The 22,884-nt window shown below is 48.2% G+C and overlaps 1 protein-coding gene and 1 long non-coding RNA gene across 8 annotated transcripts in view; both read right to left on the bottom strand.

Moving 5' to 3' along the window:
• Positions 1 to 8,472, bottom strand: part of Znf516 (zinc finger protein 516) — a 90,794-nt gene extending 82,322 nt beyond the window's left edge. For 2 of the 7 annotated variants that reach the window (XM_021235249.2, XM_021235251.2), the window contains exon 1: positions 3,378 to 3,467. The gene's annotated coding sequence lies outside the window, so the exon portion shown is untranslated. Of the gene's footprint in view, positions 1 to 3,377; positions 3,468 to 6,722; positions 6,820 to 7,164; positions 7,300 to 8,378 lie in introns of those variants that run through there. The other 5 variants (XM_040757798.1, XM_005065402.4, XM_040757800.1 and 2 more) reach the window with 5 other exon arrangements.
• A 4,896-nt stretch (positions 8,473 to 13,368) lies between these two features.
• LOC121144302 lies at positions 13,369 to 22,046 on the bottom strand. The gene is made up of 5 exons (XR_005881627.1): positions 21,854 to 22,046; positions 19,324 to 19,498; positions 16,002 to 16,070; positions 14,534 to 14,693; positions 13,369 to 13,862 (listed from the first exon to the last, which is right to left on the bottom strand). It is a non-coding gene; the product is annotated as an uncharacterized LOC121144302 (long non-coding RNA).
• Between the last annotated feature and the right edge of the window lie 838 nt (positions 22,047 to 22,884).

Genomic DNA, 22,884 nt, shown 5'->3' with positions numbered 1-22,884 from the left:
CAATGACAAGACTCCACCCACTCTCCCGGGCAGGGGAAGAGGAGGGTAAGGGAGCACTTGAAAGAAAAAGGTCCTACCCCCACCGCCAGCGGCAAAATCCCTCCTGGTGGAGGAGGGGAGGGTGGGGGCCAGGGCTTGAACGTGGAAACTGCTGCCCCTCAGATGCCCCCTGATACTCTAAACCCTGAACAGGTGGTTGCCACCACACTCCAGGCTGTCTGGTACAAAGGCTGGCTAGGATCAGGGCCCCACAGTCGCAGCAGAAGCAGACAAGAGTAAAACCCTACACACAACCCCGAGCAGTTCCAGGGTCCACATTCACACCTGCCTAGCAGCATCTCCACATTCCTCTCAGCCAGGGTCACGGGCAGCTTCAGATTCCAAAAGCCCCCTTCTCCTTCCTCGGGCTTCACAGCCCTACATCCTGAAGCTGGGCTTGCTGGGAAAACACAGCTGTGGAGATGCAGTTCCAAGCAGCACCAGAGGGGTCAGTCGCCTGCCCTGCCAGCTACAGAGTAATGAAATTAGTCCCTCATGCTTCCACGTGAATAATTCTGGAAGCTAAGGTCAAAGGTGCCGGATTGTAAGCAGCCTGCAGAAGCCTAGTGGAGCACCAAACAAAACTCCGGTGGACTCACGACACAGCTCCGGGGTACAAGCTCAGGAAAATGGGAGGTAGGGGATTTCCCTGCTGTTTCCAGAACTGGGGGGGGGGCCAACAAAGAGATGCATTTTTAAAAAAGACTTTGTTAGAATAGCTTTTTTTCAAGCACTAAAACATATAAACATGTACATAAGCTGCCTGCCTTTGAGGAAGGAATGCTATTTGAGGGTTCAAAGTGTATAAAGCAAATATCTAATTAAATAAATTTGCTTCTTCTTTCTTCCATGAGTTCCATTAATTATGATCAAATCCACGTGCAGCACTAAGTGAAATTTGGGAGATTCGGTATACAATGTGGCCAGTTGAAAACAAACAAAGCGAAAGTTATGTCCCTTGCAGGGCAACAGCCATGTTTGCTCTGCTTGGGCACCTAGTGATAGCATAAACGAACTATTTCTTGTAGTGCCATAATTAACACCTGTCCTTCTCTCCTAAATTGAGAGTAAGAAACAAAGCAGTGAGATGACCAGGCCAGCCCTCTAAAGGAGCAACATTGTAATAGGAAAACACAGGCAGGGGCAAGCTCCCTCCCTCCTGCCCAACATAATCAGCTTAGATTTCAGCTCCTATTTCCACAGCCCTAAGGTATAATGCCGCTGAAACTCTACACACAACACCACTCCCACAAAATTCCTTCTCAAAGACTACTCCTGGTAAACTATGAACAAGGCAAAAACATCTGGAGAGTGGATACACAAAAACCTTCAGCAACCCCTTTAACCCAAGACTGGTTTTTCGAGGAGGAGCCATGACTAAACTCCACTTAGGTTGCCAGGGTGCATTACCATCTTCCCCCAGTTGAAGACTGGGAGCCATCTGTTGGAGTATTCCCCACTTCCAAGTATTCTTAAAGAGTCTCCTTTTCTCTTTCACGTAATTGTTGCTAAACTTAATCACATCAAATGCTCCACTTATAAAACTCAAACATCTCCTGGCGGGAGACAGTAAGGCAAATGGAGTTAAGAGTTTCATTTACGAAAGTGGAGATACCATGTGACCTGTTGGGGAGGGCACCTCTCAATCCCACTTTAATAGTATCTCTGGGACATCATGCGAAGTTAAGAAATAAATAAGATTTCAAACATCCCTGGAGAATTTTTAGAGATGCCTTAGTTGCCTCTACAAGGTGTTTACAAATAACAGTGCTCAAAAGCTGCCGAGATAAGCTACTAGGAGGGCACATCAGCAATAAGTATCAGACAGATACCAAAGTAAAAGTTTGTAGCCCTAAAATGATTTCATATTTTAGGATTTCAAAAGCTCGGAAACACAAATAACCAAAACTCCCTTTTCTGCGTCCACTGTTGGGAGCAGTGAGTAGCCAGAGCCAGATACTGTGGTGTTTTGTTCCCTTTTGGAAAACCATGCTACTCCTCTCCATAGCTTTATAAGACCCACTGGGATGGCTTCTTCTTTAGAATGCTAATGTACTCTGAAGGTTTCAGTATATTCAAATTAGCAAGTGTAAGGAAACAAGTTCTCCTAATGAACTAAGAAAATATTAGACATGGATTTATCTTCACACATCAGGATTTTAATTTAATTATCAAAACAGTTGTTGTGAGCCGTTCCCTAAGTTCAGTTTGTCCCAGAACCCTTTGGAGATAGCTATGGGGTCACTCTCGTGGAACTAAAGCTGTTCCCTCCAGTGACCCAACTCACACCCCTGACACCAGGGAGGCTCAACTCCATCTCCAATTTTGCCAGGGAGGGGGAGGGGGCCCTTAGAAGTCATGCACAATAGTAGTGTGGTATATTTAATTCTAGCCGGTCTGTGTAAACAAAAATAACACAGCTATTTTGACGAAACAATTAAAGAATGCAAGAGAAAATGAAAGAGTGATAAAAATGGGCTCTTGTGTTCAGGGCAGCAGCGAATATCATATCAAATAGCAGGCATGCCTAGTTAGTTCCTTAAAGTAACACATTCCTAAACCGAAATACTCCAATCATATTAATAGGGAGGTTTAAAAACGTAATCTGGAAAGATCCTGCTGGGGAGCTTCTACGCCGGTCAACGCACATCAATTTTTAAATTATATTTAATCAACATTCAAGACTTAATGGTAGGTTCACCAGGACGTGACTTTGTGCTGTACCTTTAATTAAGACGCCGTCTAAAGTTCTTCCGAGACTTGCTGGTTAAGTGGGCACAGCGAGTGGACCAGAAGGACAAGCACTCGGTCCTTTGTTACTCAATGGACACCCTGGAAGGCCCGCCCCAGCCCAAGGGCACATCTGGGCTTCTAGAAACAACCCGACGTCCACTCGGGCCTCCTCTCCACCCAGTCATCGATTAGGTCTCGCTCGTAGACCACGAGAGCCCCCGGCCCCCCACGAAGCAGCCAGCCGCCAGCACCCAGTTCCCACCGACCACTCCCGCCCCAAATCCGCCCCTCGGGGGAGCAGGGCCCAACTCAGGTGTGGAGACTTACATAACCGGGCCCCCTCCGGGGGTGGGGGGGACGCCTCCCCTCCCAACCCACCTCCAGCAGAACAAAGTGAAGTTTAAAATAGAAACCAATTACCTGGCCTGCCCGCGGTGCTGGGCCGCAGAGCCCCGCCGCGCCTCCCTAAGACCCCCGCCCGGCTGGGCGAGCCCTCCCCGCCCACGCTCGCCCACGCCGCTGTCCCACGAGTTCGCCGCCCCTCCCCCGCTCCCCCCGCGCCCACGCCCCTCCCCCACAGTCCGCGCCCCACGGCCCACACGGACCCCAGTCTTTGTTACGGTGCGAAGTTGGGCTTGCGGGTCCCCGTCTCTTTCACTTCTTGGGTTACAGTGCAGGCGTGTGACGTCCGCTCCACATGACGGGGGCGGGGGGCGGGCGCCAGAGGAGAAGGGGGGCGGCGAGCAGGGGGCCTCCCCTCTGGCGCCCCGCCCACGGCCCGCCCCCCCGCAGCCCGCAGCCCAGCAACAAGCGGCCGCCGCCCCCGCCCCGGGGACAGGCAGGTGGGTGTCCCGCCCCCAGCCGCACGCCACGCCTCCAGGGCGGGCAGGTGGTGCCCCGCCCCCGCCCCCGCCCCCGCCCCCGCGCACTCACCCTCCCCTACCCCCACCAGCCACCCAGGCCCACGCCCCCCCCACCCCCAAAGGCGCCGTGCGGCCGGGACACACAGAAATAGGAATGATTTAATGCAACGGCATACCCATTCCTCAAGCCACCGGCTCGCCGAGATTGCAGAGAGGGCCGAAAGGGGTGGCGATCCGGTTGGGTGGAAACGGCCCGCGTAGGAGGGGGATACGCGGACTGACAACACCTAGGAGTTGGAAATCTCTGTGGAGAGGGCACGGTGGAGGTGACCTCGGTGCGTCCAGATACTGCCCACCGGGTGTGGACACTGTGCCTTCCTTCCAAGGTCTGTGGCCCCTCAGGAGTCTCAAGAAAGGGGAGGCGCACGCGTGTATTTAACCCACCACTGCATCAACACCCCCCCAGTGAATCGCAAGGCAGACCACCGAGTGCCCCAAAGACCCAACGTTTAAACACAAGCTAGGCGATCCAGTCCCGAAGTGAGTGCCGCACTAATCACCCATCACTATTGATGTTCCTAAGGAGAATGGAGCAGATTCAGAAAGTAGGCAGCATGGTGTGGCCCGTGACACTCTGCCTGGGAATGTACCCATTGTGCAGACGCGGCCAGGGCGCAGCCCTGGTAAGACCGGGGACCACCAGAACTTTCATTATCCGTGAGCAGTTCGCATTCTAGAATTTACCAGGGACTAAGTATCGCTCCCAGTGAGAGAATGAAATTGGAAGTTGGAAGATGAACGGTGCCCTTCAGTTTTATGTGGAGTTAGCATCCTTTTCGACAACCCACGATCCCTGCACGTTTTCGACAACCCACGATCCCTGCACGTTTGCTATCGGCAAGTGGCTGCAACACGACCCCACTGGCGCCTGGAACCAGGCGGATGGAGCTCTTCCAGAGTCCCCAATGGTTGAGAAGTGTTATCAATCGTTCCTCTTTCCTTCCCCTGTGGCAGGTTTCGACTTGAATTCGAAAGTGCTGCCCAGTCTTCTCAGGAAGACGTTGAGAGGGGGCAGGGTCTCCACTTGGACTGCTGCGTGCGCATCTAGCTGGACAGACTTGGATAAAAGCGTGTCCACGTCTACAGCACACATCTGTGCAAATGCGGGAGCCTGCGGATGCGCGCGGCTGGCCGGACTCTGTGCCGACACATGGACGCGTGCACGTGCGTGTGCGCGCTCACACGCGCACACACCCCAAATTACCTCCGGGATAGAGAGAGCTGCTGCGGATTGGTGGACAGAGCCGTCACTCACACCCAGGGGGCAGGGAGACTTTGAAGGCAGTTTCTTTTTTCTTTCTCTCTCCCCTCCCTGTCGTTCTATTTAATGGTAAAACAACAGCAGAGCTCTGAAAGTTAGGCTTCCATGCGGAGTTTGTCTCCCTAACGAGGCCGGAGTCAGAGGATCCATTTAAATATATTTCGTACGTCCACAATGGACGAAAAGGGAAATAGGCAGCGAGATCGAGGAGCCTGGAGTGGGGGGGGGGGGGTCATCGGGGTGGGTAGACTCAGGCAGGGTAGTGTTCAACACCCCAAAAGAGACTTTGACCTTTGGGTGATTTAATAATTAAAAATATTTTCAGGAGTCAGATTATGACAAATGTTCGTCCCTAATGTTTAGAGTCGTTATTTTATTATTTAAGCATGCTGAAGCAAGCATGTTTCCTTAAGAAAGAACTGACCTATTTTTGGCTGGAGATAAACGATCATGTTAACAGATGTTAATCTTGTAATCTGTTTTTCCTGTAAAGCACTTCGAATACCCGAGCTTCAAGACCTTAAAAATAACATCTTTTCCAAAAAGACCTGACGTCACAATCCACTCCCTGGGAAGAAAAAAAAAATCACACTCCCCTCCAGTTTCTCTCTCCTGCAATGATTTCAAAGACATTAAATCTTTTTCACTTTATAAGTGCCGATTTGTTCTGCCTCAACTCCCACAGGCTTTTATTTGCATTTCAAATTCCACAGGTTACACCAGTCGCCTTTTCAAAGAAAAAAAAAATGTAAACTAACAATGAAGCAGCAGTAAATGGCTTTTTGTGCATCTGGATTAAATAAGACACCGAACGAATATATTTTAAAAGAGGGGAAAGCAAGTTGATCTGCGCTCACCCACAGATCAAGTGACTCTTCATCCGCAAGTCAGGCAATGAGTTAGCTAACACACAACCCCGAAGCTAGGGGTTGGGGGAGATGGCCGGGTCTGCTGCAGAGAGCTTGTTAACGCTGGTGATGGATGCAGCTGACTTACAGAGAGTTTTCGGGTAAAAGGCTGGCTCTCTGAAGTCCTAATTGCAGGGACCCACTGGTTTCCCGATTCACAAAGCCTGATAGTCCTCGCACGCAGGCCTTCCTCCATGAACTGCTGGCTTAAAGACCCCACTGGCCTGAATGTGACAAACTTATTCAGACAAAGTTTCTTCAAAACTTGACGAGGCGGTTTAATCTAAATACTGATCTTAACTATTCGGTATGTTCTCCCTGGAAATGGCAGAGGAGGCGCCGTTCCAACCCCCACCCCACCCCCGCAGCATACACCCGCTGCGTTCTTCTCTTTCACACACCCGGGTGTAATTCCTGTGTGTGTGTGTCTGTGTGTGTGTATATATATATGTGTGTGTTTTATATATATGTATATATACATATATATATATCAATAAGTTCCCCACCCCCACCCCGCTACACCCCAGCAAGGCAAAGCTCAATTCCGAGGAGTCCCCACCGCACGGATCTCCTTCCCACCCCACTCGGAGTCACTTCCAGAACCTCGCCCCCGCCCCCACCCCTACGCGAACTTCCCTTCCTAGAGATCCCACTTCTTTAGTGTTAGGGTCACTCAAATCTCCCCGCTGACCCGCAGAAGCCGGGGAGGGGACAGAGAGAACACCCACACACACACCGAACACAAATACGCAAACAAGTCCCCTAGGCAGAGGCGCTCTGTGCCCACAGGCATCGATCCCCTCCGCCAAACCCTTAATAATTGAAGCGGCTCCTCCGGCCCCGCCGCCCATCACCCACCTTCATTAGCCAGAGCGTTTTACTTTAAAGTAAGGCAATTTGCTCTTTGTCTCCTAATGGATGAGAGCGCATCCGAGCTCCCCTCCTCCCGCGTCGCCTTTGACGAAGTGTACAAAGCCAGAGCCTCTTCCGCGCTCCCACCCCGGCCCCCACCCCGCCCCTCCACTGCGGTAAAAGCCACCTCCCGGGCGCTCGCCCCGCCACCCGAAGTTGCATCTTCTCCTCTCCTGGAATTGCAGAGCGGAGTAACTACCAACACATAAAGCCAAGTCTCCCTCCTGGCGCCAGAGACCTTCTCCTGGGCGCGCCCCCTGCCCAGCACGCCCCCACCCCACAGGGCACAGCAGGGTCTTGGACACGTTGTGGGTCCCGACCCTCCCGGCCCTGCGGGTCGATCCGCCCTCCCACGGGCTGTGAAACGCCCCCGCCCCACGGCCCCTACCTTGGAGGGGAGGCGGCGGGCTCTTGGAGGAGGACGCGCACGCCCCGCGCATCTGAAGGTGAAGCAGAGCGCCCGCGGCGCCGAGCGGAGCGCTGCTCTAGACCGACCGCGCCAGCTGCGCCCGGGCGCGGGGGACGCGCGAGGGCGCGCGGGACCCGACACGCGCCCGGCCCCCCTCCGCGCGCCGCGCGCGCGCCCGGGACGCACCCGCCCCGCGGGGGCCCAGGCGCCGGCAGGGCTCCGAGGGACTGCACCCAGCAAAGACGGGGGCCTGGCGTCCACGGTCGGAGCAGGCCCTAGGCTTCCCCCAGCCCGGGAATGGTCTGCCCTGAAGGAAACGCACACGCTCCACTATTGTCTCATCAGCACAAAGTTCTGCCACACTGCGGAGAAAGTCTGGAGGCTCACGATGACTCAGATCCAGCTAATTCCTCCCCTAATAGCACTGAATCACGACGTCCGCGGCTAGTGGTCGCCCCTCAGCTTCAGGTCTCAGGTTGCCGCAGCCCCAGTTCCTACAGGCTGTTTACGTGCGCGCACACTGCACACACACACACACACACACACACACACACACATACACACACACGCATCCATACGAGCAGACGTTTCTGGCATGCAACCTCAGCACCTGGACGCTGAGCCTCGAGCCCATACTAAATGGTGTTCACCCTGCCCGCGTGTCCCCTGAACTTCACGGGAGCGAGTCCAGGAGTCCGCATGCCGCGGAAAGAACAGGACAGCTCTGGGGCTGAGTGGAGCTTCCACTCGTTTGTCACCGTGGCTGTTTACTCGTGTCTTCAAAGTTCAACTCATTTTGCTTTGGTTCTGAAAACTTCATTTGTGCCTCCCCCCTCCCTTTACTATTCTCCGTGGGTCCTAGTTGCTGACAATATCTTGAGTCTGTGAATCAAAACCTAGATTTGACGCCCCAAAGCTTTCTTGGTACTTGGCAGGGAGGGGCTGCGGGAGGGGGGAGGGGAGCTGGAGCCGAAGGAGGAGAGAGGAGGAGGGGCCGGGGAGCGCGCCCCGCGATCCGCGGTGACGTAGGCCAGGGGAGCCGTGGCCTGCGGAGGGGCACTATCCTCTCCCACCAGGCTCTTGGCCATATTGTTCGGCTGCTGCGCATGATAACTCCGCAGTGGAGAAGCACTGGGGTCAAGACGCCAGAGTTGGCTCTGCCTAGCAATCGGCGCCAAGATCCGGGCGGTTACCTTTCGCAGTGGCTTTCCCGGGTGCCTAGTCCTCGCCGCTGCTAGTGCAGCTCGGGGGCCCTCCCTGGCCACTGGTTTTGCAATAGAAACTCCTGTGCGGAGGAGCTGCAAAGGGCGGCGCTTGTACCCTGGCAGAGCTGGCAACCGGGCGGGGGCCTGGCTGAGAGTGAGATGTTTCCGTGTGCATGCGTGTGTTTCCGCCGAGGAGGGGGGCGCAGAGGGAGGAGACCCGCGAGGAACGGCCCGCGAATCATAAAATGTAAGCCCCGTGTGATTAATGGTCGGCACTAATTTGGAAAGCAGGCATGTTAAAGGTCACGGCCAATTGTTGCTAGTTTCAGCCTGAATGCCGAAGTGGGATGTATTCCTGAACAATCACATTTAAGTCTGATTCACAAAAAAACAAAAACAGAAAACTATTGAAGTGCCCACAATTCATTACAATACCCGGTGAAAATTCACAACAAAGGCTTCACCCAACTCAGCTAATGACATGAATATAAACAGCATGTGTAGATGTTACGTGTGTATACACAGTCTCCAACACACATTCAAATATGCATAGCACAAATTTTAATTGAGGGGTTTTTGGGGGTGGGGGGTAGTACTTTTAAATCGATACTGGTTCAAGTCCACGTCATGTAGGAGACATCTCTGTGCCTCTTTTGCTCTAGTTTCCGACTACACGTTTCATTAATAATTTCCATGTATTGAAAAATTGACAAGTTGGCGTGGTAAACAATAAGGAAAAACTACATAAAATGCTATAGTTTATATGACGTGCCTCCTTCCTTCAGCCCCTCCCATGTGATTTCACTCGGTGCCTCCTCCGTCTACAATAATATTGTGCTTTCAAATGGTTTCCTTGCACACTTCTGGACAAGGCGTTCGAAATCTGAGAGTGAAATTTGATAGACGGGCAAGAGTCAGATTCTTGTGCCCATGTGACAAACCTAGAAAAGGCAGTCTGAAGGCCAGCCAGTTTGTTATGGAGTTGAAATGCGTTTTTCAGTTGTTTATTGTCAACATACCAGTGCTAGATTGCTCTACACACAAAGAACAATGGTATAAAAATGAATTTGAGAGGTGTCTCATGCTATTGGAACAACCATACTGCTGCTGTTTTTTATATCTTCAAATATTAAAAAAAAGAGTGCCATTCAAGATTCAAGACACCTTCTATACAAAGTACAAACCCCTGGGACTCTTTGGGGGTGCGGGGGTCCTCCTGTTCTGAAAGGTTTAAGTCACTTAAAATATTAGAATATTGGAGCTGAGCAAAGTCACAGTGTTAATGGTTAACATTTGGACATTTATAACGTTAAACCAGCTGATCCTCCTGGCTGATGAAACAGGAGAAGAAGAAAGCTGCTGCGAATGAGTGACTGGTTTGAAATTCTGTTCCTTCCAGGGATTTGATGAGGAAGCCTTGCTCCGTGATTGGGGATGTTTAGATAAGAAACATTCTTAGAGGGTTCCAGTAAAGAAGAGCTAAGAGTAAAAAGCAAACAAAAAGCACCACTCCCCTCCCCCAGAAAAGGCCTTGCTTGTCTGAAAGCCTGAAGTGAAACTCGCTGTAATAGAGCATGAAATCCGAGGCAAACTACCAGGATGTACTAGATAGGCAGACTCTAAGTATAAGCCCTTTGGGGGGGGGGCACACGGACACAAACACAAATATTAATCCTTTCTCTTCTAATTTATTGAGACTGTGTGAATTACAGGTCAGATAGGAGGATGACATTATTTACTCAAACAGAGGGCAATCTTTTGCTCTGCAAACTAACTGAAGTGTAGAGAGGGAATGTCTAAAGACAGGAATTCAGAGGGAATGCAGCCTAAATTTGATTTATATCACAGTGGGTATTCCTAGGTGTTCCATGTGAGGGACAGGGTTAAATTGTTGGGAATGAGAAACACTTCCCATAGAAATGGAAATTGGATATTTGCTGCTATTTCAAAATTAGTGCCCCAATCACAACTTGGTGAAAATCTTTTGAAAAAAATCTTTATTTTTCATGGAGTTTAAAGGACACAATATTGTCTATTGAGAATCCAGACAAGCCGAGGGATAGCAGCTTGGATTTGGTGTGTTAGTTGGAAGTTAGCACTCTGTTGTAAAGGCAGTCCTCTGAAAGGCTTTCCACCTACACTACTCTAAAGTGCATTGTGTGACATGTTTCCACCTTGGTTTAGGCTGTCTCGGTTCTCTTCAATCCTCATTCTATTTAAGGTATGGCTAATAGAAAAGAAGCAGTGTATTTCTTGCACACACACACATACACACTCACAGCCACCTCTAATGGGAACTGTGCCCAGATGACCCCATGTTTACACTAAGAGACTTCTCGCTGAGGGCAGTCTTCTCTTGAGTAGTCATTTATGTACCAGATAATTCAGGGGTAAGGATTAATCAAAGCTGAGATCTTCCTGTTCTTTCAAATACTTGTGAAATTTTGTTCATCCCCCTACCCAGTCTAAGCCTGATGATTCTGTACAAAGTGTACCCATGTGTGCAATGACAAGAATGCTGCACTCATTTTCCCCCGATGCAGAAATCTAAAGAATTTTCTCACAGAGTCATCATCTTCACAATCCTTCCTTGATTTCTTCACAGAGTAGAAAAATAAAACAAACACTAAAAATCTGCACACTGGCCTGTTGCACAGTGTTCTTACTGTCACCCAGATTTTCTTTTCCTGATTTTTGCTGTGTGTATGTATCTTTTGGGTTACAACAGGTAGCATTAGCAAATAACCCTGTTGAATCTCAGAGCCAGCCCTGTTCCCAACTGAGGCACAAATGGTGTGGAAATTGCCCTCACTGTTTAAGGCAGGCAGCTATTTTTCTCACCATTTGCAGTTTTTGGTGACTACACAGCAGGTTGACAACCCTCAAGTCTGTTCCTAATTTCAGCCCAACTAAAAGGCCCAGCAACGGCTGCCTTCAGGATAGCGGATCCAGAGCTCCACAGATGTGGGTCATAATGGTCTGGAGAATAAAAGGAAGGGGGCCACGGAGTAGAATTCATCTGAGGAGAGAGGAATTCAATAAAGTGTTCTCTTCTGAAAGAGTCCCCCATGTTTGGGGAAGGGAAGCTGCTTTCTGCTAACTTCTGTCACAACCCCACAGCATGGTAATTCCTCAGCAGGCAGGTTGTGGCCTATTTACATCTCACATCCTTACAACTGCAAAACCCTTGACTGTCTTAGCCCCCAAATCTCATTAGATGTCGCCATGCATAACTGATTACATATGCACATTGACGGGAAACTTTCCCTACAGAACTGAGAGGAGACTGAGGGAGGCAAGCGGCCATGTCTCCTTCACTGGGGTAGGCTCCGCACACTTTTGCTGAAAGGGGAAGAAACTCTGAAAAGCCCTTCCCCGAGACGTGACACATTTGTGATCTAGTTTAAAGGACCGCAGCCGCGGCTCAGAAAGGTCAGTAGGAGGAAAGTCAGTGGCCACAGGATATAGGAGACTTGCCCAAATTAGGGACTCAGGACATTGTGTTGAGAGGCTGGGTACAGTGACTAGGAACCCTCAATAACAAAACAAAACGGGCAGCTTTAACCATTTTCAAACACACAACTGGCACATTTCACTAAGTTATGCAAAAGTGTCTTCACAGTGCACCCCTGGAACTTTTTCATCACTCCAACAGAAACTGCAAGCCATTAAACACTTCGGCCTTCCCTCCCCTCCCCCAGCCCCTGGCATTCATCACCCTACTTTCTGTCTCTGCATTTGACTACTCTGGGGACCTGGATCCCCCAGCACTTGTCCTTTTCGACAAGCGTAATTTCACTCCCTTCGTGTCCACGAGGCTCATCTGTGTTAGGGAATGTAGCTGGATGGATTTTTGTTTCCTTCAAGAAGGACAGAAGTGGACTAGAGATGGAGGTTTCTGGGTAATACTTGGCTACAATGGCGGCCTGCCACTTGCACAAAGCCTTGAATTCAATTATCAACAGTGGGAGAAATAATTACAAACTGAAGCAAGTAATATGAAAAAAAAGCAGTAATAAACTTGTTAATGGAATGGCTAGAATGTCACTGAAAACAAACCTCAGGAATGTTTTTGTGGCCCACAACGGTTGGTTCCCTTCTGGCTGTCTTAGTCTTTACAGGAACCCAGCTCATCTTCTTCCCACCCAGCGGTACCAACAGACCGGATCGGACCTACACAGACATACATGCAGGCAAAATGCCAAAACACATAAAGTAAATAATAAATAAATAATTTTTAAAAAGTATATCTGAGGAAGAAATATAAACCAAAAAAAGAATGTTTCAATTGAAACACTTTTCGGTGGCACATCAAATAATTACCACGGAGCCTGAGCCTAACCTAGTCTCTGGACAGTGTGGATGATGGTACTCCAGGGGTACCCAAGAGGCATGAGGACAAATTTGGGGGTACACATGAAATCTCTCAGAGATTCATGGTGTGCCTTCCACTCTCGTGTTTGCACTTGTGGCCCTTGTGACAGCATCCCGGGACCGATGGGAAATGTGGGGGAAATAGACTTTCAAGCACTTTATTCATTAATCGCTTTCACGGTATTTCACACTGGCCATAATCATGTAAGCAAGATAATAAGGCCAAGCAAAATGGCAGCACTGAGACAGCAAAACAGGAAAATCAAAGACCAAAGCCATCCTGGGCTACCCACGGAGACCCTGCTTCAAAAGAAAAACAATCATATAATAATAATGATATGATAACAATAAAATGAGTATCATATCCAAAGTATAAACAAATGTTTGCTACGTTTTCACAGCTGCGAATTTGCTCATCGACTCCACATTTACTCTAAAGCCAGGCATTAAATCAAGTGCTAATTTTAAAAACAAAATTGATTGTGTGCTTATTATCAAACAGCATGCAGCCTGTGAGTCATGTGGGCCCAGCACAAAATTGTAAACTTCAAACATTATGAGTGTGCCCCCATCCCATTCCCCTCCCCCCCCGTCAACTGTGCAGTTCTTGGCTGATGTCAAAAAGTTAGTTTTACCTGATGGGAGAATCCCATCAGCAATTTTATTTTGTGCCATTTACTCTGTTACAGTAACCCAAGAGGAAGGGGCTACAGTTAGCCCATTTGTCAGATGCCAAGAGAGAGTCTCAGAGTTCACCCAGGAGACCAGTGGGGAGAGCGGGCAAGCAGCAGGGCTGAGGTGGCCACAGCATCGTTGACCTCTCACCTGACAGAAACCACAGCCTTGCTAGTGAAAGAGCAGCTCCATAAAGGACCAAGCCGAAGGTGGCCTTTCCCGTCTGCCTTGTTCTTCTCAGTGGCCATTTGCACATCCATAAATCCTGCGCCGTCTTCACCCACCCAGGAGCGGCACCTGTGTCAACGTTCATCTTTTACCACCTCTCGTCCTTCTGAACCTGGTGTGCAGGCCGCATCACTGGTGGGTAGAGCACCTCTGCAAAAATCTTCTTCATTTACTCTCCTGGAGTGGAGCCAGCTTCTGGAAAGGAAAACAAAATGCTTAACCTACGCGTGTCATGGCAGTACACAACTGTAATCCCAGCACCCAGAACGCTGAAGCAGGAGGATGGTGAATTGATGGCAGCCTGGGCTACACAGTGAGACCCTGCCGTAATTTTTAAACAAACAAAACATATACGGTTAAAATTCAGAAAATTTCAGAAAGAAATCCTTCCATGAAAAATGAATGAAACAGGGTGGGTATAGACTCAGCCAGGGTCAGCACAAGACATTCTGGTAGGTTAGAGATAATGGGAATTTCCTCCGAGGGTCTAGCTAGTATGGAAAGCCAAGCTAAAAGTACATTCTCTACTGCCTGCAAAACCAAGACTCCGTGGGCTGAGTTCGCAGCGCTGTTACCAAAGGGCCAAATTCCTACTTTTCACCTCGTTACTGTGTGGAGGCAAAATAATCAACTTATAATTCAGCAAAAATTTCCAGTGATGATGTGAAAAGTGAAAATCACTATGAACAAGAAACTGTCTAGCAGAACAAAGGGAACTGAGGGGAGGGGGAAGGAGTAGCAAGGGGAGGGGGGTGGGGCCTATGCTCAAAATACCTTATGTGCTTATATCAAAGTGTCCTCACGAAACCCAGAGACATGTGCAATTAATGTACGCCAATTAAGCCTTTTTTATCGCATTTACTTACTCATGTCTGGAGGGGCTCAGTGTGCATTGCCATGAGCGGTGGCTCTAGCGTAGGGGTCAAGAGACAACTGAGTTCGTTCTCTCAGACTCAGGCCACTGGCCTAAGTGGCAAGCACCTTTACTTGCTGAGTCATACAGTGGTCCCTAAGGAAAAATATTACCTGAAATAAAAGGAAAACAAGTGTGAAAGTCACTTAGCGTTGTTTTCAGGCTATGCCAGCGTGGAGGCAGGTGTGTTCTTCACCACACGGATCCCTCCCCAAGTAGCTGCTGATACAGTCAGTATTGGCAAACTATATTATAAGGTAAGATGTCTGAAAATACCCGGAAGTCTAAGAATGCTCTCTCTTAGATTGCAGTAATGCTTCTAGTGGAACATGAATTGCTTCTGAAATCATTCCTGTTTTCCCTGGTAACTTTTTTTTAACTTATTTTTATAGAACATTGTTGGTACAGACCTAGGATTGTGTCCCTGAGCACAGATGTACACACACACACACACACACACACACACACTGCATCCATGTTCCCGTGTGAGGCCTGCCCCTTCCCCTGAGAGTCAGCATGGACTGAACTAATATCCCCCAGGCCGACTCCAGCAGGGAAGCTTCCTCAGGGTATGTCCCTTCTTCTGACTCCAGGCAGTTGAATTCCCAGGCTGATCAGCCTGGCCTCTTAACTCCCCAGCCGCTCCTGGGTGTGCAGAGCATGAGGCCTTCTAGTAACTGATGTCCGATCAGGCTCGGGACGAGCACTTTTCCTTCTTTATTTCCTGTGGCTTAAACCCTTCGGCTACTAGAAAGCCTTTATTTAAAATAAATACAGAAAAGATGTGCTTCGCTGTGAGTTATAATACAAAACAATCCTCCACTGAGTGCCGAACCCTGTTCAAACAAAGTTCACGGATGGACTGACAAATTTACAAAAGCCAGGGACCCCAGAGAGGAGGGGCTGCCCCCTCACCCGCGTTTCCCCCGCAGTGCTGGGCAGGCCTGTCACCAGGCGCCAAGGGGGAGGGGCTGGGCAGTTGTCTCTTGGGGGGGGGTACAGGAGATGGGCTGGGGGTTGTTCTAAGTTACACACTGCCTGAAGTAGGGGAACTGGCAAAGTTAAGGGGAGCCTTAAACCGAATTGGTGGTCTCTGTGCCCCTTGTTCCCAGAGAGTAAATTATCCGCTCCAGCCGGGTGGAAATGAGACCCTTCTACCCTCCAACCCCTCCCCCGCAACCTCTTTTTAAGGATGCAATTGAGCTGCTCCAGTTGTTAACACGTGGGCTGCGGAGAGGGGCAGAGAAGCAGTTAGGCACACACTGAGGCTGAGCGGCACTTCTAGACGCTGGGTTCTGTAGGAAACTTTCGAATACGGTTTTTCTGGTATATCCGATTGCAGAAAGCAGTCCTTTGGAACAACTGTAAAAGCACCTTAGTTTTCTCAGAGTTTTGAAATATCACATAGTTAAACTCCTTACCCTTCCCGGCTCCAGGGGCACTGGATCCTCAACAAAGGCATGCTCGCACACATCCAGTACTGAAGATTTCTGCCACAGGAAAACACGAGGAGAATTTTAAAAACCAAAGCACATAACTGCAGACTCACACAAGGACTGTAAGATTCCAGGAAAGTGGGCTGGTGAAATGGAGCAAGCCTACAATTCCAGCATTTGGGAGGCTGAGGCACGACTGTGACTTGAAGGCCTCTCTGAGCTGCTGTGCGCCCCCGTCTCAAAAAAAAAAAAAACAAAACAAAAAAAAAAAAAACCAAAGGTTAAAATAAGGCTGGATTGCTCAGTAGTTGAGAGCATTGACTGCTCCTTCAGAGGGTCGAGGACTCAGCTCCCAGAATCTACACGGAGGTGCACAGCCATCTGGGGCTTCATTTCTAAGGTATCAGATGCACTCCTCTGACCTCCCCTGGCCCCAGGCACACATTTGGTAAACAAACAAACATGCAGGCAAAACAGATACAAATAATAAGTAAAACCTTTTTTAAAGGTAAAAATAAAATAATGTTTCTTTTTAAAAAGCATGTAAACAATACCACGTCTGTTAGGAATGCCATGTTTCCCTTGTTATTCATGATTGTGCAATTTTAATGTGTCCCCATCTTGCTGTCCAAAGTTACAGGAAAGTTAATGGTACAGACAGCTCTGAGTTTCAGAACCTTCCCATCCAGATACATTAAGGTGCACGAGGAGAATGTGTCATGGTTTGGATCCTAAGAGTGCCCCAAATGTTCACATGTTAAATGCCTAGTCCCTAGCTTGTTGCTATGGAGAAGCCATATAACAATTAAGGGGTAAGGCCTGAAATGAAGTTAGGTCATTGCTAGTATCCTTGAAGGTGATTATGGAACCCTGGTGTACTGGCTGGCTTTGTGTGTCCACTTGACACAAGCTAGAGTCATCAGAGGCAGGAGCCTCAGGCTGAGGAAATGCTTCCACGAGATCCAGCTGTAAGGCATTTTCTTATTTAGTCATCAGTGCGGAAGGGTCCAGCCCATGGTAGGTAATACCATCCCTGGGCTGCTGTTCCTGGGTTCTATAAGGTGTGTTGAGAAAAGCATGAGAAGCAAGCCAGTAAGCATCTCCCTTCGTGGCCTCTGCATCAGCTCCTGTCTCTGGGATCCTGCCCTGTTTGAGTTCCTGTCCTGACTTCCTTCAGTGATGAACAGCGATACTGAAGTGTAAGCCAAATAAACCTTCCTCTTCAACTTGCTTTTCAGTCATGGTGTCTCTTCAAGACAAGAGAAATCCTAAGACTCCTCATTTGGTTTTTGTTTGTTTGTTTTTGGTTCTACTTCTCAGTTGCCATGACATGAGCAGTTTCCTCCACCAAAAGCACCAGCCATCATGCCATCATGTCTATGGAGGCCTGCTAACACTGACTGACACCTCCTAAACTATGAGTGAAAATAGCCCTCTTTTTTTTTTTTTACTTATTTATTCTCTTTCTTTTATATATATATATATATTATTTTTAAATTTAAATTAGAAACAAGGTTGCTTCACATGTCAATTCCAGGTCCCTCTCCATTTCCCTCCCTTCCTCCCGTGCCCTCCTACCAACCCCCCCCCAATATCCCTTCATTTCCCCAGGGAGGGTGAGGCCCTCCATGGGGGTATCCATAGTCTGTCATTTCATCCAGGGCAGGGCCTAGACCCTCCCCGAAATAGGCCTCTTTTTATATAAGTTCATTATCTCAAGTGTTTGTTACAGTAACAGGAAACAGGCACATAGATTCTAAAATACTCTGTTATTAAACTCTGAGAAAAAATATGGAACTCAAATATTTACTAAAAAGCTTTAAAGGGGCTCCATAAGAAGTTATTTGAGGAAGTATTGCTTCATGGCAAATAATTCACCTCCTATTTGTTGGGAGTTGGAGAAATGGCTCAGCAGTTAGGAGCACTCACTGCTCCTCCAGAGGACCCAGGTTTAATTCCCAGCACCCACATGGCAGCTCACAAACTGTAACTCCAGCCGGGCGTTGGTGGCGCACGCCTTTAATCCCAGCACTTGGGAGGCAGAGGCAGGTGGATCTCTGTGAGTTCGAGGCCAGGCTGGACCGACAGCCTCCAAAACAGAGAAACCCTGTCTCATTAAAAAAAAAAACCAAAACTGTAACTCCAAGATCTGACACCCTCACACAGACATACATGCAGGCAAAATGCCAAAACACATAAAGTAAATAATAAATAAATAATTTTTAAAAAGTATAAGTCTGAGGAAGAAATATAAACCAAAAAAAGAATGTTTCAATTGAAACACTTTTCGGTGGCACATCAAATAATTACCACGGAGAGTGTAGTTCAATGGCAGAACATTTGTCTGTCATATGTGAGACCCTGATAGATGTCCACGCTGTGATGGAACTTAACGGCCAATGCCTACTTCTTTTATGCATAAAGACACTTATTTTCTATTTAAACCTAATATGTAGAGAATGCCACTGGTGCAAAAGGCAGGGACAATACACTATAGGTACTGAACTACAGGACAGAAAGAGCAACAGAAGCAAGGCCTTGAATTTGGAGAAGTCTCCTAGTGGTGGAAACTGCTGTTTGAGTGCAACCATGCGTCCTCACAACAGCATAGTCCATTTAAGAGTTAAAACTCGGGGCCATTGTTTAGCTTCTCGGTGACACTATCAATTAGAAGCAGAGGCATTTTGAATTCACACGAGTTTCTAAGATTTATGGGTCTCAGTGTAGTTCTTAAAATCCATGTGCCCTATGCTGTGGGGGAGGGGGATCTTCCTTCTGGTTGCTCCAGGACTGCTGCCTTGTAAGAGACAGCACACCATCTTGAACAATTGTTCTATTCTCCATAATTCTTTGTTGAAAGGGATACTGAAAAAAAATTACCATCATGTTGCGTGTCAAACCAAGATGTTTTTCACAGAATGTAGCTATGGCGAACTGTAAATTTGTGACAATTTCTGAATAGACTCAATCAAAGAATTAGTGTCAGATACATGCATGACTATAACTTCAACAGGCTTCACGTAATGAGTGACATTCAGAGACAGTGTAAAGGCTGATGTCCACAAGGAACACAGCGAATAGCATCATAAGGCAGTACGGTGGATAGCCTAAAATGTTAATTTAGGTTGAGTCATGGCACTTGGCCCTGTCACAATGGTAATATTAAACACCTATGACAAGCAGATATAAAGCAGTTCATTCCTTCAACTAAGATTTGTTGCTCACATAGTGGGTATTTGCTCCATGCTGGTTTTGTTTCCGTGAACAAGGACTCTGGCTTAGCTGGATTCCAGTGTGGATAGCATACCTTCCCAGAAGCTTTGCCAAGCTGTCTGTCTTGACTAGGTTCCCATTCTCTCCCATCTCATTGGGTGAAGAATTTCTTGGGTCCATGAACCGTCACACAGAGACCCATCTTCATCCTGTATGTTGTCCACGCTGTGTATGGCCAGTGACTACAGGAAACTAGCTGGAATCTCACTCTTAGAGAAGAGAATGAAATGAGATTTTAAGCCGATATGGTAGTCCCACTCTCCATGTTTGCAAATGATATAATTCTGGTAAAAAGATACAAGGGAACTTTTGTTAGGAGTGGGGCTTCTGGCCAAGGGGCTCTTTGAGGCTAGAGGAGCCCAGAGTCAAGTGTCTTCTGACTTCTCCTGGAGTGCGGTGATCTGCGGTGGTAGTCATGTGGGATGTCAAGAACAGGCCCTTTCCCTTCTGCCATGTGAGGACGGAAAAACTCTCTCACCAGAGTGCGTGTTCCTTGATCTTGGAATTCCAGTCTCCAGAACCATGAGAAATAGTTGTTTGTTGTTCAGAAATCCCCCAGCTGGTAGGGATTTGTTTGAACAGCACAGATAGACTGAGGAAACCCACAACCTAAAGCAGCTGCCCTTACTGTGAGCGTGGTTAATTCTGCACTGTCAGCTGCACTGCAGTGAGCTTGTGTTAATTCCTCACTGTCAGCTGCCCCTGCAGTGAGCGTGGTTAATTCTGCACTGTCAGCTGCTCCTGCAGTGAGCTTGTGTTAATTCCTCACTGTCAGCTGCCCCTGCAGCGAGCGTGGTTAATTCCACACTGTCAGCTGCACTGCAGTGAGTGTGTGTTAATTCCACACTGTCAGCTGCACTGCACCGAGTGTGTGTTAATTCCACACTGTCAGCTGCCCCTGCACTGAGTGTGTGTTAATTCCACACTGTCAGCTGCCACTGCAGTGAGTGTTTAATTCTGCACTGTCAGCTGTTCCCACAGAGGTGGTGCTTAGCAAATATTCAGCCCATCTGAAGGGAGGTGCAGTGTTCTGCTGCTGAGATGCCTATCCTTCAAGGCCTAGGCCTATGGTGAGTGACAGCTGAACTTGGAAATATCCATGCAAAGCACTGAGGGAACGTTGTCTTAGTTAGGGTTACTATTGCTGTGATGAATAATTATGATCAATAAGCAAGTTGGAGATGAAAAGCTTTCTTCAGTGTGGTGGTTTGAAAGAAAATGCGCCCCAAAGGGAGGCACTATTAGGAGGTGTGTTGGAGTAAGGTGTGGTCTTGTTGGAGGAAGTCTGTCACTGTAGAGGCTCAAGATACTGCTCAGTGTCTCAGACTACTTCCTGTTGCCTGTGAATCAAGATGCAGGACTCTCAGCTGTTTCTCCAGCACCATGCCCTCCTGCATGCCACCATGCTCCTTTGCTATGATGATAACAACTAAACTTCTGAAAAAGTAAGCCATCCCAATTAAATGTTTTTCCTTTATAACAGTTGCTGTGGCCATGGCGTCTCTTCACAGCAATAGAGACCCTAAGACATTTGGCTTATGCTTCCATATAGATGTTCATCATCAAGGGAAGTCAAGAGGGAACCCAAACAGGGTAGATATATGGAGGCAGGAGCTGATGCAGAGGCCATGGAGGTGTGCTGATAACTGGCCTGCTCCACGTGGCTAGCTCAGCCTGTTTTTGTTGTTGTTGTGTTTTGTTTTGTTTTAATAGACCGAGAACCACCAGCCCAGGGATGACCCCACCCACAATGGACTGCACCCTCCCCTACCAAACTGAGAAAATGCCTCAAAAGATCAGTATCTCAGCAGTAGAACAGTTAAGATTCCCTCCTTTCAGATAATTCTAGTTTTTGTGTCAATTTGACATAAGACCAGCCAACACGAATACCTAAGACAAGTCACCCAACTTAAAAAGGGACCAAGGAAATGTATACAGGGCCCCTACATCCCTTTTAACTGCCTTAGTTATAGGTAATGACAAAGCCAGACTTCAGGCATACCAAACCAGAAAAGCTGATGGGACTGTGGCAAATGGTGGTGAAGATGGTGTGAAACCACTGTCGCCTGCACTGCCGGCAAGGTGTGGGGCGCAGACGACGCTGGGGATTAGTCAGGCTGTGGTTGACAATGTTAGAGTTCCCATGTGACCCAGCAAGTCCATTCCTAAATTCATTCCCAGCAGAAGTGCAAACATGCTGGCATGAAATCTGTTCACACACTGCTGATCCAGTGAGCCAAAGGGAAGACAGCCCTGGCGTCCACTGTCATTGAGGGATGACCGCAGTAGACTTGCCTCGTATGTTCAGTGGTGCATCAGTTGGTGAAAAGGGAAGCCTACTGTGTGCTGCAGCAAAGACAAAGCTCTGAGAATAAAACAGGAAGCGACAGAAGCCAGCACAATGTATGGAGATTCCATCCACACAGTGTCCAGAGCGAGCCCACTTAGACGGGAGTAGAGTTGTGGCTGCCTGGCTTGTCCTAGTTAGATTTCTCTTGCTATGATAAACACCATGACCAAAAGCAACCTGGGAGGAAAGTTTTATTTGTCTTATACTTACTTACCCATCGCTGAGGGTAGGAACTCAAACAGGAATCTGGAGGCGAGAGTTGCTGCAGAGACCGTGGAGAAATGAACTGTCTCCATAACTTGCTCAGCTTGGTTTTTTCGTATTCCAGGACCACCTGCACAAGAGTGGCACTGCCCACGGTGAGCTGGACCCTTCCACATCACCGGTCAGTCCGGAAAAGGCCCCACAGACGTACTCACAGGCCAATATGATGGAGGCAATTCCTTGCTTGAGGGCCCCTCTTCCTGGGTGTCTCTAACTTGTCAAGCTGACAAAAACTAATGAGGACACTGGGGTTACCGGACTTGGGGAGATTCTGCTCATGGATATGGGGCTCTTTTTCTTTTGCAGCAAGGATGAAAATTTTGGGTACCAGATATAGGTGATAGTTACTCAGAACGTGTACTTGCTAGGAGCCGCTGAGTTGTGCGTGTTAAATGGTACATGAACTATGCCTTAACACAGTTGTTGGTTTTGTTTGTTTGTTTGTTTTAAACATTGGTTCCATCAACACTGGTTTTATACAGTTTCACACAAAAATGAGACTCAAAAGTCTAAAAGCCAATTGCTCTTCGGGGGCTGCTCAGGAGAGGACATAGAAGGGGTGGCTCCCTACCTTACGCTGCCATACACTGGCTAAGTTAACCCTCCCCCCTCCTCCACCAAGACCGTCGGTAGCTCATCTCAAAAATAAGAGGTCAGAATTAAACAATTCCCTCGGATAATAATTTCTTGATCCATATTTTAAATGGCTCTCTCTGCACTCATGTGCAAACATGAGCATAATCATGAGAACAAAACATATGTGCTTATTTTCTTGAAAGCACACAGCCACGCGTAAATGTGGCTGTTTGTGTGATGGGGCCATTAGCGGCTCGCTTTTCGTCTTGTGAGCTTTTCAGTTCTTCCTGAACAAGCATTTTAAATTTGTACTTGGGAAAACCTTTTCATCCAGGGAAAAGAAAAAAAAAAAAAGATTGTGTCACACTGATTAAAATGTAGTAACCTGACAGAAGCAGGCTATGT

The sequence above is a fragment of the Mesocricetus auratus genome, unplaced genomic scaffold (assembly GCF_017639785.1).
Source record: "Mesocricetus auratus isolate SY011 unplaced genomic scaffold, BCM_Maur_2.0 Super-Scaffold_100015, whole genome shotgun sequence".
Lineage (NCBI taxonomy): Eukaryota > Metazoa > Chordata > Mammalia > Rodentia > Cricetidae > Mesocricetus > Mesocricetus auratus.
This window is presented reverse-complemented; position numbering and strand designations above follow the sequence as displayed.